The sequence below is a fragment of the Hippopotamus amphibius genome, chromosome 6 (assembly GCF_030028045.1).
Source record: "Hippopotamus amphibius kiboko isolate mHipAmp2 chromosome 6, mHipAmp2.hap2, whole genome shotgun sequence".
In the NCBI taxonomy this organism is placed as follows: domain Eukaryota; kingdom Metazoa; phylum Chordata; class Mammalia; order Artiodactyla; family Hippopotamidae; genus Hippopotamus; species Hippopotamus amphibius.
In genome coordinates, this window is record NC_080191.1 from 157726133 (window position 1) to 157741261 (window position 15129).

Sequence of the window (15129 nt, forward strand, 5' to 3'; positions counted from 1 at the left end):
ATTTACCATATTATATCTAGAATAAGTTTTAGCAGGAGAGTTCTTTAAGTATAAGTAACATACACACATTCTTTTGGTGATGAATAAGGAAACTATACTACTGTATATTCTTGTTTTACTTTCTTGAGTTAATCATAGCTTATTATTAAAGCGAACATGAAGCATATCTTAATACCAATACTGACGCCTACCATAACATCTGCACTGTATATAGTGGTTCGTCTGTATGTAAAGATTTAATATAACCATCTTCACATATTCCCATTTCTACTAGAATTATCAGATTAGAAGGTTGGCTGATCTCCATTTCCAAACATTTCCATGTTAAAAATATTTGTACATTATGACTGGTGCCCTTTTGAGGTTTTGAGAGTTTTCAATTCAGAATAATATACCAAATCCCAGCTAGTCAAAACACTAAAAATTGAGCACTGCTCTCTAGGATTAATATTAATAATTCCATCTAATGAGTATCTGTCATGTACCAAGCATACACTAGTCAATCTACTTCATTCAACCCTTACCTCCCCCCAAAATCTCGATAAGTAGGCATCATCACCCCATTTTACATATGAGAAATATGAGACTTGGAGAACACATGTAACTTGTCCAAGAATATGTGGCTAATAAATGGAGGATCTGGCATTTGACCAGGGTCAGGTAATTCAAAATTCTTGGACTACTAGTTTAATGATGAAAAGATATTATCACTTTAACAATTATCACACAAGCTTTATAATAAGGAAGAGCTTTGTTTACCATGATATTAAAATGCCATTATTACAAGAAACCCAGTCACACTGAATTTCTCTGCAAGTGTCTCTTACACACATTGTAACTATCCTCTCTTCTTAGAAGATAGCCACTTCTGTCAATATTTTCTTAAATGACAAAACACAATAAACTTTCAAACAGTGTATTCAAAACTGTAGAACAGAAGGCAAGAAATATTTTGGCACACAGATATTATACAAAATATTGGCAGATAACTGTATCTTGTTGTAGTGAATCACATAGATATTAAACAAGTTTATCAGTTGAAAAGAGACACAACTTTTCTTTCAATCATGGTAGACCAATCAAATGACTGCATGAAATTCTATAGCTATTTACTCTAAGCAAGATAAAACATGACTAATGGACAGAACCATTAAATTTCAAAATTAAAACAATCTCAGCACACATTTGTAGAAGACATGGAAATAATATTTAGCTTAACAGAAGGAACAACCAGAGTCTTCCTATCCAAAGATTCTTTTATCAGATTTAGAAAGAAGGAAATTACTGATGGGCTCTTGACTCGCAGTGAATTGTGGGCCCAATATTGTGGCTGGCAGGTGTCCCTAAGATAGGGACATGTAGGTGTAACAGCTGCACCCTGAGACAGTCACACTGCACCTGTACTTTCCTCCTGGTAGGTACAAGTGGCTTCTCTCCTGCCTGCCCAGCTCTGAAGGCAAGCTGTTAACTGGCCTTGCCTTGAGTTCTCCCCAGTTGGGAGGGCACTGAGGCCCCCCACAGATGGAACTCTTGGCTGGTATTATTTGGAGATCCTGGAGTCAATGCTAAACCCCAGACCAAGGGATGAGGGGAAAGATCGATGGGAAAGATAACCTAGGTCCAGATCCTATTTCTGCACCTTACTTTGACATCTTTAAAGAAATTACCCAACCCCTGGGTGTATCTGTTTGCTAATTTGCAAAATTGAGATAGAATAACAAAAATATTAACAGCATTATGATGATTAGTTGATATAATGCCAAATGCCTTGACATAGTGGGTTCTCCCTTCCTTCCTTCCTTCCTTCTTGCCTTCCTTCCTGTATGTCTACAAATTTATCCAGGGCTCCTCCTATCTCCTGGGCGATGGGACTGGGAAACTTTAGAGAAAGCACTTGTCTGTCATTTAAGGCTTGCACTCTTCAACCTCCTCATTTGGCTCCATGTCCATTTTTGAAGTTTCCCTTACGAAGGGTTCTGAATGGGGAAGTGAAAACCAGTAACCCTCCTGCTCAGTCTTTTTGCGGAGCCCTGGGGTCACTGCAAGCAGGCCTGGGGAGGCTTTTTTCACTAATGTTGAACTAAATGATGCATTAAATTGGGTGAGGGCTGCCTTCAGGTGAAGATGAAAAGGACCCTGGCTGCCCTAGGAGAGAACATTTCTTCCAGGATGTTTTCAACTGCACTTTTCCATTCCACTTTAAATAGCGCAGGTGACAAGGACTTTATGTGCATAACCCCCTGAACCAGCCCAGCAGCCCCGTGTCACTTTCTGCTACAGAGAAAGAGAGAAGCGAAGATTGTGCAAAAAGAGGTGCTTCAGCTTTCCTTTCAATTTTTTTTTCCTTCCTCATTCCCCCTTTGGAAGGAAAGAAAATACAAGCACAAAGAAGGTACCACTTATTTTACCAAAACTTCAAAAGACACCAAATTCAAGTCTCCAGGTAAGCTTCTGGAGCATTCCAGTAACCTTTGATTATAGTTCCAATTAGGATAAGTTTTGCTAAAATGAGTTAGGTATTTCTCTGTATCTACCATGGTGGTAGAATAGAGACAATCAGTCATTTACTGTACACGTCAGTGGAGGGTCGAGGGGAGACTTTTAGAAGATGTGGGTCCCAGGCTCTCCAAAAGGTCAAAGGGCAGATAATTTCACAATAAAGGGCAGTGAGATTTGGACCTCAAGGTTATGGGAGAAACCCTGCTATCTGATCAGAGCACAAATTGCTCTCAGGTTTGGCTGTCAATCACAGCAGAATAAGTAGACCATTATATTTTACTGTCCGCTGCTTGCATAGACTAAATGAGAGCAGTTTGTATATTTTTGATCACTTTCTTTGTACTTTGTGCTGTTAAAAAATGAATATGGCATATATCTAGTTTGGTCATCAGAGCTTTGAATATAAGACAAATTGACAGAATACTTTTCGAAATATTTTTTTAATTTCCCTGGCTATATAAGAGATAAAGCAGTTTTTTGAACCATACAAATATGGATACTGTCTACCTCTAAGCTTACATATTTCTACAAATAAATGGTAAAGCAGGGTTTAAATATAGGTCCTGTCCAAACTCCTACCTCATACAGCTGCTGTGAAAATGAAATGTAACAAACTCTAAAAACTAAGTTAGAGCAATGCTTGGCATATAATAAGCACACAATAAAGGACTCTCCTCCAACACAAACACACACACACACATTTTTACATTTATCCACAGTGCCCTACTCACTCCTTACTCCGCAGCCAACTGAGACACAGGAGCCCAACAACTGGTTAACCATTGCAAAGTAGAAATGACAGAGGAATCGACAAAGCCGAGGCTATAGAGAAGGGAAGAAATAGTTTTTAAGATATGCTACCTGGAGGAACAACAAGACTCTGCAATAGCCTAAATGAGCATTTTTAAAAAGCGCATGGAGAGAGACACCAGGTAAGGGAAATAGCACTGGCTCAGTGGCAGGTAGGGAAATAACAAGATGCTGCGTGCAGCTGAGCTCCGCTATCCTCTAGACCTGGATACGAGACTGTCTCTGAGTTCCCTTTCCTGCAAATACAGGTCACAGGTGAAAAGATGATAAGTCAAAACCCTGAGTGGTATCTGAAGGGAATAGAAACAAGGTCTCCTCTTTGTTTGCCCTGGGATGTAGCCATATTTCCTTATGACCATGAGCCCTGTCTGGCTTGCAGACTATATAATTTTCCTATTTTTTCCTCAGAAATGACTCACAAATACTATATTATTTTACCCTATGCAAATTGCTTTCCATAAACCCAGAGGAGAAAAAAAGTGCTTGGAGCCATCATTATAAACATGACACATCTGTTTTTAATAAGTGACGAAGTATAATAAAACCTTTGCTTTGGGGGAATATCCAGAATTTTATCCTGAAGAAAAATTGTATCCATCTGGTCCCAAGAGAGCTGGTTTTTGCATTAAGTGATATTTGTTGGTTGGGTGATTGGAGAGTGGGAGTGAGGAAAAGGGGGAAGTTGTTAGATCCAACACTTATCGTTAAGTGGAGTAGTTTCTAAAAATGCAGCATCCAGAAACTGGTGAGTAATCCTTCTTCGTCGTGCAATATTATGTCACCAGATCTGCTGATCCAATGCACAATAAAATTAATCCTCCATTCTGCAAATGCTGGTGATACGGCAATCACAGATGTGCTGAAACAGAAGCGTTCGTGCCAGGCAGAGTTCAGGAGCCACAGACCGGGCCAGTGTTTGAATTTCCGGTCCATGGTCAGTTCCGAGCCGACAGTATCTGCAGAGGGGAGGAGCTGGCTGAGGATTCACTAGACTGTCTTCCAATTCTTTCTATTTCCTCTCTTTTCCTAGAGTTGCTATTGCACATTGTTTTAAATTTCCTGCCTATCTGGCAACATAGCAATGATGAAGACAGTGTGGAACAGCAGGGTGGGTATAGAGTAGAAGCAGGTGAGGGAAAGGAGCTGACATTTGTGGGCATATACACATTAGGCCCCCTAGATTTAAACCTCACAATAACTCCTCACGTTGTACACAACTAGCCTTTGACAAAGCTTTATTTGGGACCCAAATCTGTGCAACCCCCAAGCTCTTTCCACTATGCCATGCTGATCCAATCATCCCATGGTCTATGCTTAAATTCTTCTTCTCAGTCATACCTATTGATTTCCATAAAGGGGGAACCAGGTGAAGGGAATTTAGGGTCAACATAATGTAATAACTCGGGACTATCATTGGCAAACTAAAGCAAGAGTTACCCTTAACTCACAAGGCAGTCCATTATGGCTGTTCATTACTCCATGATATCAATGGCGGCCTTTTTTCAGAATCTGGCCACATGCCCATGGTATCAACACCCAGCCCCTTGAATCTCCAGAAGAGAGATCCTGACTGGTCAAACTTGGGTTACATGCTCATTTTATAGCTAGAGAAAGGTAGGATACCTTGACAGATTGTCTGCCAAGACCCTATGTTGGGAAAAATTGGGTTGCTGTTATCAAAAAGCCAAAATAAAAGATATCCACTGGAATAGTACTACAGAAACCTGCAATTACCTTGTTCATTATTTAAATTTTTTTATCTGTCCCTCTCCAACCACAATGTAAATCCCATGAGGGGAGGGGAGTGGTCTATTTTGATCTTTTCTGTAAACCAAACAGGCACAGAGCCTGATACATAGTAGGGGCTCAATAAATGTCTGTTACATGAACGGGCCAGGCAAGATCCATATGTTGCCTGAAGTCTCGTTATGAGACCTAAGTGAGTAGAGCTGCGTGCTTGCTTAAAGCCCAGTGATTCAGACAGCCCCTATTAAAACTTATTCTTCTATCAGTTGAATCTCGAAAATCGAACATGAATCCTAGTAGGTCCAACAACAGCAAGGAGAAAACGGCCAGCTGTGACTTTAGCCCCTTCACAGAAACAACACTCACCAATTCTTTGTGCTTGGACAGCCAATCACCACAGTCAGGTAAGTTAAGCCATTCCCATCAAACCACGTTTTAATTTTAATTAAACATCTTTTTTTTTTAAATAGCTCAAAAATCTTAACTACCAAATACAATGCTGTATCTCCATTTCAGGTATTTATGACTGATTTAGCTTATATCTCAATGCCACAGAAGGAAATCTATTTTAATTAGAAGGTTGACACATTTTTCAAATGGAAATCAGAGATTTCTTTCACCTTATTTTTACTAACCTACTACTCCTTGAAAATGTCATTTTTGTGTGTTTCTTCTCATTGCCCTTCTCTGAAGCTTATTTCCCACTGTCATCTCTAACACTGAGTACAGTCACTACCTGACACAAGGCTGGCACTAAATAGCTGTTGCACTTAATGAATAAATACATCAACATGATATTCTTTAAGTCAATTTGAATTATACGCAACTAAATATTGAATACTAATTCTATGCCAGTCAGGGCACTGTTGGGAACCCAGAGGAAAGGTGATGTTAATGTGCTTATTAACACATATAGTTATTTTTTTCCCCTCAAAGACTCACTCTCAGTAAGATTTACAGTGAGAAAACAATAGTAAGGAAGAACGAAATCACGTCTAAGGAAATAATTGTGTGTTTAGCACCGCCACACACACCCAGTGCCACTGGTATGTAGCCTCTTTGGGGCAGGACCACATGAATATTTTCGTGAGCATTTTGCCCTCCCAGCTCCCTGCCTTCATGAGACTAATTAAAAGTTATACTTGACGACTGTGCTGTATAAAGATGGATATAAACCAAGCTGGATTCATCATCATATATTCAACATCATGTCCATTTTTTTCTTCTTGTTTTAAATGGAATTCAAGTGAAAACATTTATGTGAGCCACTAAAAGTACCGTGGGCTTATGGACACTGTGCCTACTGAATAAGTGGGCCCTGCTCTGGGGGCCACTTGTAGGGGACCATTTCCCCACCAGAGCAAGACCTGCTTTCTTCTTTGCTGATGGAATACAGTTTCAAAGCAAGGAGCTGGTCCAGAGGTTCTAGCTGGAATTTGAACTCAGGAGGACTCTCCTTTTCTTGTCTGACTTAAGAAGAATAAGCTAGATCTAAGGGTGGAAATCCCTGCCTGCATAACCTTCCACCAGGTCTTAATCATGCTGACTCTTACCCTTCCTGTGGCTAAGCTGTGGGAAAATTATGCCTCCAACAGCCTGGACAGAGCCCTCCTCTTGTTTACGTAAAGACCCCAATTAAGCTAGAAATAGAATTTAGCACTGCAAACATTGTTTAAAAAATGTTAAGACATCCAGTTCAGGGCTCCTGTTCATTATTCTCTGCTGAAACCTAATATTAGTAACAGCACGTACCAAGGACCTGGACCATGAATTAATAATGAAGCACTTGTACTGGAAAATATGTGAGCACCTAGTTACTTTATTTGGCAGGCACCCGTAGGGACGGGAGTTTGCTCTGTCTTAGTCCCTTCAGTGATAGCTTTCCAGGATAAAAGCAGTTATGAGTTATTTTAGAGGGATTACCTGCAGGGGAAAAGATAACCAAATATCCATCTACCACCCACTCTCTTCCTCGGCTTTGCTTGCTGTAGATGCGTCTCCTCAACACTTTTCTAACCTGAACCATTTCTTCCATGAAACTTTCACTTTCCTCAAGCACTTAGTCCTGTTAATGTTTTAACACCTGTAATTTCATCTGGTTTATTCCACCTCAATATTATCAATAAAAGTGCTATAAGGACAAAGAATTGTACAGGCAGGCGATGTGAGATAGTGGTTAAGGACAGAGGTCCCAGATTAAATCAGATGTAGGTTGGAATCTTATCTCTATGGATCACCACAAAACAGTTGCATGATCTTGAGCAAATCATTGAACTTTTCTGATCCTCAGCTTCTCCTCTGTAAAGGGGTAGGGGGGTGGTAATAATAATTACCTTTCTGGATTAATGTAAGGATTAGGATAAATGCGGTGGAGTACCTAGTACAATGTGTATACAGCAGGCATTTCATAAATACTAGCTGTCATCATCATCATTATTTTCCCCACTGCCTTCTAGTATCCCTACAATCTAGCATAATATTTGATGCATAGTAATGTTTGCTGTATAAATCATGAAATATATTTTATATGTAACCCTTTGATCCAAGAAGAATGGCTCAAGAGAGCAATTTGTTTTGTTTGGCTTGTTTTTTGACAAAATTAATTTTCACCTGAGTTTCCTCCTTCTTTAGTGTATCATCCCTGCCTCCTGGAGGCATCTCTGAATACCTGATAACAATGTATCAAGGACATTTTCCAGCGGATTTTCCATTTCTGATTTTACTTCAAGGAAGTTAAGAACAAATTCTCAGCCAGAAGTGTTCGCAGCACCTATTGTAGCAATCAAGAGAAATGTAAACCTGAACATAAAAATACATTTGTGTACAGATGTGTCAAGCTTTTAGCTCTGTATATGTGTTACCACAACTTTAAGGATTATTTGGTTTATTTCTTGCAAGGTAACTCACTCACCTGTCCCCTAAGACCAGGTTTTCTGTTCCTTCCTGCACGTGTAAAAAAATGCCTTTCTACATCTGCAGAAAACAAGTAGCTGTTGTCATCACTATACGTGCCCTGTGAAACCTTAGCAAGGTGATAGAGTTACACATTCCGTTCCTTTAAGAGGAGCACAGCATTTCAGCTCCATCATAGGTTACTGCATCCAGTGGACCTGATATACTTGGCTTTTGAGTTCTGTGGATTTAGACATTAAATTATTTTTAAAGACAAAATAAAACCCAAAACACTTCAAAAGCAAACCAAAAAAAGATAAAAGGAAAAGGAAGGCATTAGAATTCTCTCTGCTGAGGAAAACCAATTCATAGGGAAACATCCCATGGTTGTTTTTCTTTTAAGCTATTACATAACTGAGTGTAGTATGTGGTACAGGAAATAATTTTGCCCACACACCTGCACAGAAAAACCCACATCAACAAGTTCGCTTCAGCCATCAATCTGTGGGACCAAGAGCTAAGCCTGAAAGCAAAGGTGAAATAAAATACGAAAATTGCACAGCAGCCGCAGAGGAGTCAGCTATCCAGAGGCCCCTGCTGAAACCCCATCTTTAGGGTAGAGTTTCAGACGCATTTTGATGTTTTGGTCACCTGACCCAAACTCTGGAGCCCAATTGGCCTCCGAGTTTACAGGCTAAGTAATGATGTAACCAGAGTGTGTGGGAACCAGAAGGATGAGACAGATACAATTTTTCCCAGTCGTTTATTAGACTTGGCTACTAATTCTACTTGTTCTTCGATTTGACTGCTGGTTATCAGGAAATTGGAACTACTTAAAGGACATAATGAGTTTATCTATACCTGGGGTAGAATTTAGTCACATTCATGTAAGATTAAACCACAACTACAGAGAATAGTAATTTGTGAAATTCATTATTTATGTTTGAATTTGGTAGCAGATCTATTTTAATGTATCTAAATTTTGTTTTACCTATACTCCTTTTTTTTTTAACTAGACATCATTTACATCATTTACAGTATCATTCTTATGTTGCCTGAAAAACAAAATCCATTAAAATAAATGTGTTGGTTTATCCATATCTTTCTATTCCTTTTCTTAATCTTACAGAGTTTTTGTCTAAAAAGAATAAATGTTTATACACCTATAATTTGTCACTATGGCAACTTTTGGCTTTTAAAATGCTGATACTACATCAGAGACAACCAAGAGAAGAAATTATCCTTGTTTGACAAGAATAAGCAGAACCAGTTTGGCAAACTTCAGGTAAACCAAACATAGCAGGGCAAGGATGCCTAAGGATAAAAAGTGTTTGTTATTCTACTCATATGACTTCATGTCAAGGAAAACTAGAGCATATTCAGGTTTCATGCCAAAAATGGGAGATCTAATGCTTATAGAAAAACTTAAAGGGAATTTTGTTTCCTCTAAATTTCCTATACCTGTCCCCCTGTGCCTCCTCCACCAAAGAAATCATTTATGTAATTTCTATCACTCACAGTATACTATCTTTCTGATGTGTTGGCATGAATTTGTAAAAAGTTTTCCAATTCATATTTCTGAATCTCTTGAGGACAGTCGCGCAGTTGTACCTCACAAGATCTTATCAACAGTTTCACAACAGACAGAAAATATCATAGGTCGCAAAACTGATGGTATAATAAACTCCCAATTTTTTTAATTAACTGATGTTGCATTTTGGTGGCATTTATACTCACAGAAAGTATTTCACATTCTCAAAATACTTAAGTCTAGTTAACAAAAATGTCTTCAGGAAAGAAATTCCTAAAAGCACTTCTTTATCATTCTCCTTGTGTATATCATGTCCAACACATACGCAATAGACATGGTGTCTGACATCTACTTAAACCTGTTGAGAACTATATCAAATATTAATGGGGATTAGTGTTAGAACAGGTGTAAACATAGCAAATAATCTGCTGAAAGTACATACTCACATTTCCATATGTTATGCAGTAAGCAGAGTCATTTAAGAAGCAAGATACTCAGGGAGATGGTGTTCAGGTAGCAAGTGTCTGACTGGTGAGAAGTAAACACATCCTGGATATATTTACTTCATAACACCAGCGTATACATACCTACCCAACTCTGGCCCTTAAGCTTCTCCTCAAGAGACAGGTCAAGTTCAAAATATGCAATTTTATTATGAAAAGCTTCTAAAACATAGATAAAAATGATTTAGTACTTCCAGGTGCACTGTAATTCTTGGCAGAAGAAGTTAATTCCAGGTGTGTAATCTCCTAAAGAAATCTGTTGTCAAAGCTGGATAAAACCATCACATTACAAAAATAGAAGTTCACCCATGAACAAAGTACAAGGTATAGCTAGGAAAACTCTGCTCCGTGCAGAAATTACAGCATAAAAGTGAAACTCCCTTTTACTTATGTAAACATTGCTTGGTTTTGGGCATCATTTCAAAAGAGGTAGAACTGAACATGCACAAGCATATAGAAATATGACATACTCTTGGTGGGAGGTCTGAGGTGGAGCCCTAGTGCCAAGCCAGACTCTAATACACAGACAAAGGAAGAAAGAAGATGCATTTTATAGGTTACAGATTTTTTCTCCATTTTTTTTAAGCAGCCAAACCAACCAAATAACTCAATCAACAAAACAGAGATGTGCCACACAGTGGAAAATATTATAACAGCTTGAATAACAAGGGGGCCCTGGCAGGGGTGGGAATGTGGGTGGAGGGGGCAGGGAGAGATCCCATATTATGGAATATTTAAACTTTGTAATTCAATGCACATTTATTAATTGGTTTCTTTTTAAGAGGTACTTATTTATGACAGGTTTATGAACAATATAGCATGTACAGAGCACTGAAGTTCTCCCATGACTTGTTTTTATTTCCATATGTTCAGATGAAATGAACATCACATTTAATAGTAGTACTAGCTGCTCTTGAAGTGTTTGCCAGTGCTGCATCCCTTGGGAGTTGTTACCACCAGATTAATATCCTGTGGGTCACTTAATTTAAAAAACCACATTATAGAGGCATTATGCGATTAGATGTACTGCTTTTACAAGCCAGTTGGGGTATGTACTTTACAACTGGTTCAAAAAGGCTGTTGAGGCTATAAAGACCTCTAACCTGGAGTCTCCGAGAGGCCAATGACTGTACAGACACATGGACCAGCAGAGAAAAACGTGTCCTCCATATACCATCAGAGACCGCCTTGAAAACAGGATCTAAAAGGAACAACTTGCTGAGTCAGAAACAGGCCTAAACAGCTGGTCGGAACTGGCTGCTTCAGAGAGGGAAGGAAGGTGCTATCAATATCCCCCATCAGGCCTGCTTGTCACCAAATGCTCACAGTAAATAGAGAATCATGCTACTTCCACATTATGCTATCAACACCAAGTTCTATCAACTCTAAAGTACTTTACTTGTGAATTTTTAAATGTTCTTCATTCTCCCTTTAAACACTTTCAAATCTGGGCATTGGACAGACCACCCAAAACAAAAGGAAGTGTGCCTTTTGAGCGAGCAAAAGGAATTTGTCACTGGCTCCAAGGACACCCTGGAATAGGATGCCCAGCATTTCCTGTAGGAGTTTCAAATGGCATCAGGTGCAGAGGCTCCAGGCAACACGGAAGCATCAATCATCATTTGTGGTCCACTGCTGATTATCTGTTAAGGAGATAATACATTTAGGCTTCCTCAGGCCAGACCCAAAGAGGCCTCAGGCTACCATCAGGAGGGAAAGAAACCCTAAAAGGCATCCAGGTGGGTCACTGTGAGTTGGAGAACCTATGTCTGAGGCACATTGTGGGTATCCTGGTTACTTTCCTTCATTAGCACAAGTCTGCATTCATTACTCTTCTCTTTAACTGCCCTGGACCTTTACAAATACTAGAGACTGAAATAGCTGTTTTAAAAACAGTCATTTTGTTCAGCCCTTCAAACTGTGGATGGGTATGTTCTCAGGAAAGTTTTCATCAAGTATAAACTGAACTGATGAACAGTGAAGTTCATTTCACTGTGCAGAGGAAAAGGAGTTTATTAGGAGTAGCGGCTGCAGGAGATAAACTAGACAACAGAAATGGTGTGCCTATGGATTTGCCAAAGCTAAACATTCCTGACAGCCTCCCTGTAAGTACAACTGGGTTCTTATTTTTTGGAGGAAGATGAGGTCTTAGAGAAAAAAGGCATTGCCAGTGGTTGCTTTTGAAGCCCTGCTTATAGGTTTAAGCAGTGAGGGTCACAAACCTTTCAGCCCTATGACAACTATCCAGATTTGCCCATTACTTTATTTTTTAACCTGACTCAACAAGAAAAATGTGGTGGTGAGAATGGGGAGGGATGAAAAGATGAATCATATTCTTTGTATTCTGTTCTGACATTTGCCACATTTCTAAATTACCAATATTCCCAGTCTCAAGAGGATGCATGAATCTTTTGCTCTACTCATCTTTTGATGAAAAACTGATCATTTCCAATGGGCTGAATAATTGCTGAAAAGGATTTCCAGTTTCTTGCATTTGTACCTTTGAACCAACAACAGGTGGAGATCACTGTCCCAAACACTTGTATACTGCTCCAAACTGTGCCCAGCTTGAGTGGGTCACAGAATATCAGTGTCTGTTTCTTTATCTGTAGAATCATGATATTATCTCACCTGCCAAATTCACAAGGTTGTTGAGAAGAATTGAGTTCACGACTATGAAAATGCCTTCAAAAATATGAAGCACCACAACAAATCAAGGAACAGTGGCAATTGTGAAGATGCTAATGATGACAAGAGAGGACACAGGTGGAAACTGTGTAATTTATGAAATTATGGCTTAATATTTTTCATGTGAGTATTTTAATATTTTGGAGTATCCAAGATTCAGTTGCCAGTAAGTTTCTAAGCACAATGGTGATCCTTGAATGAAACATTTTAAATATACAATGTATACTTTTCAAAAGAAAATTCATGATATGCATATTTCTATATTTACTAGCATCACCAAAGGTAACAAAGATGCTAATGCAAAGTGCTCAATATTTTGCAGCTTCTGGAAGTTATCTTTCCTTGCTTTGTCTACATAATGACCTCCTCCTGCATAATGCTTGGGAAGACCTGGGGAGGATAATTTTTATACACTTAGCCTGACGGAAATACTGTCCTGTCCTATTCAAGTCCTGGGGTTTCTGTCAGAGGATGAAATAAGTATGCATCTCAGTATCATCACCCAAGAGATTTCACTTTTGACCCTCTGGTTCTGCCTCAGGTGGCTACTAAGTGATGGAAGGATGAAAAGTAGGAAGAGTGTATAACAGTGAAAGCTAAAAATATATCCTAATAGAAACTATAGTTTTCCTAGGATGAGGATAAAGATTTAACTTTGCGATTATCAATTACTAACCCATTAAACAAGCAACTGCACTATAAAAATTTGTCTCTCTGGATATCTATACAAATCTCTGTCCATAGTACCCTCCCATCACTGTCTAAGGTAGAGGAAAGAGATATTGATTTTTCTGCAAACTTCCACACTTTTAAGTTGACTAGCTGGAAATCTGCTATTCAAATAGGAAGCTATGTCCAGCTTAGCTAGCTGAAGTTGCCAGCAGAGCTTTAATGGATGAGACATTCAAGGACCAAAAGCACTGCTATTTGCCACATTTCTAAAATACTACCATTCCTAGTCTCGAGAGGATGCATGAATCTTTTCCATGTCTCAGATCAAACGCAGAGGGCATCTTCTTCGTGCTGCTCTGAGATAAACGACAATTATTTACACTCCACCGTACTACTCAGACACTCAAAATAAGGCTGGAGCGAGAAGAACAATGCTATTCATTGAGAAATGAGAATTATAGCATTCTGGATGGATAGATATTTATTATCCCTATTTTCAGATAATCAAACAGAGAACCCGAGTGCATGGCTTACTCTGCAAATGGAGGGTGGTAGAAAGCCTGTATCCTAGTTTTCTTGTCCACCTCCAACATCCTGTCCTAAGATTTCAAGTGTTCTTGCTTTTCTCCTTTTGCCCATTATATCCTTGTCTACGGGGGCATTTTCAACTCTGCCAGTAGTGTCTGTGAATCTGTGCTCTGGATGTCAGGACCCTGTCGAAGAGGTTTGCTAATTATCCTAACTCCCCCTGCTGGAGGGTTTAACTACAACCAAACTCAAAACCCTCTTCTCATTTGAACACAGTAACTGTTAACAATATTTTTCAAGTTAATACACATAGTAAAAGAAGATGCATGAACTTTACATGAGAATGTAACTCACTAGACGATGAATAGATTGGAGGTTTGATATTTTTAAAACTAGCCTTTGTGATTAGATTTGTAGAATACAAAATAGATACATCGGTCTAATTTTTCACATATTTTTTTTGTTCCCACCCTCCTTCTCATTTTGTGGTTTGCAATATTTTCCTTCATCTCTAAGCTCTAGACATCTACTTAATAAGTACCAATAAAGAGTGGATGTTATCCTTAAACAGTGGTAGCATTCCCCACCTGCTAATTGCTTTATTTGTACTGACTGTTTCCGCCCTCTCATCAACAGGGGCTTTAGCATAAAGGGCAATGAAGTAGAACGTGATGAAGTCAACAGGAGCCAGCCGAGTGAATGCTTCTATAATTACACAGTAGCCTGGAGTAGCTCTTCTCAAATCAAATTATGAGCCTGGATTACCTAAAACTCTCAGGACACAGCTCAGGTTTTCATTTGTCTGCAGCCATCTTTCCTCTTGCCTTTATTCTTCACAGACGTTATCAAAGCCCCAAGTCCAAAGCAATGAGACACTGTGGAGAATGTCAGTTTCCTAAATGGTGTGCCTGACCCCAAGTGCTTTATAACTGAATTTAAAATTTTTTAAAGTTTTTTTTTTTTTCATTTACAACCATCCCTGTCATTTGCATACCAAATTTATTCCAAGCTGAGCTTATTCATGATTCTTTGGCAACTATTTGCTCTTTGTCACCATCCTGATCACCCACAAGGCAGCTAGAATAAGAGTCACTGAGCCTCGGCAATGTTTGGATTCTTGTTTGAACACCTGACCATCCCCAATGAGATGTACACTGCACTGGAAATAATATAGAATAAGAGGACCAGACTTGAGGGTAGGTCATCTAGAGTAGGAATTCAAATGTGCTGTTGACTAGCTGGGTGGCCTTGAACCAGTCT

The 15129-nt window shown here is 39.1% G+C and overlaps 1 pseudogene; it reads left to right on the forward strand.

Annotated features, from left to right (window-relative positions):
- Positions 1–3414: 3414 nt before the first annotated feature.
- The window catches only part of LOC130855005 (uncharacterized), a 67404-nt pseudogene continuing 55689 nt past the window's right edge, over positions 3415–15129 (forward strand).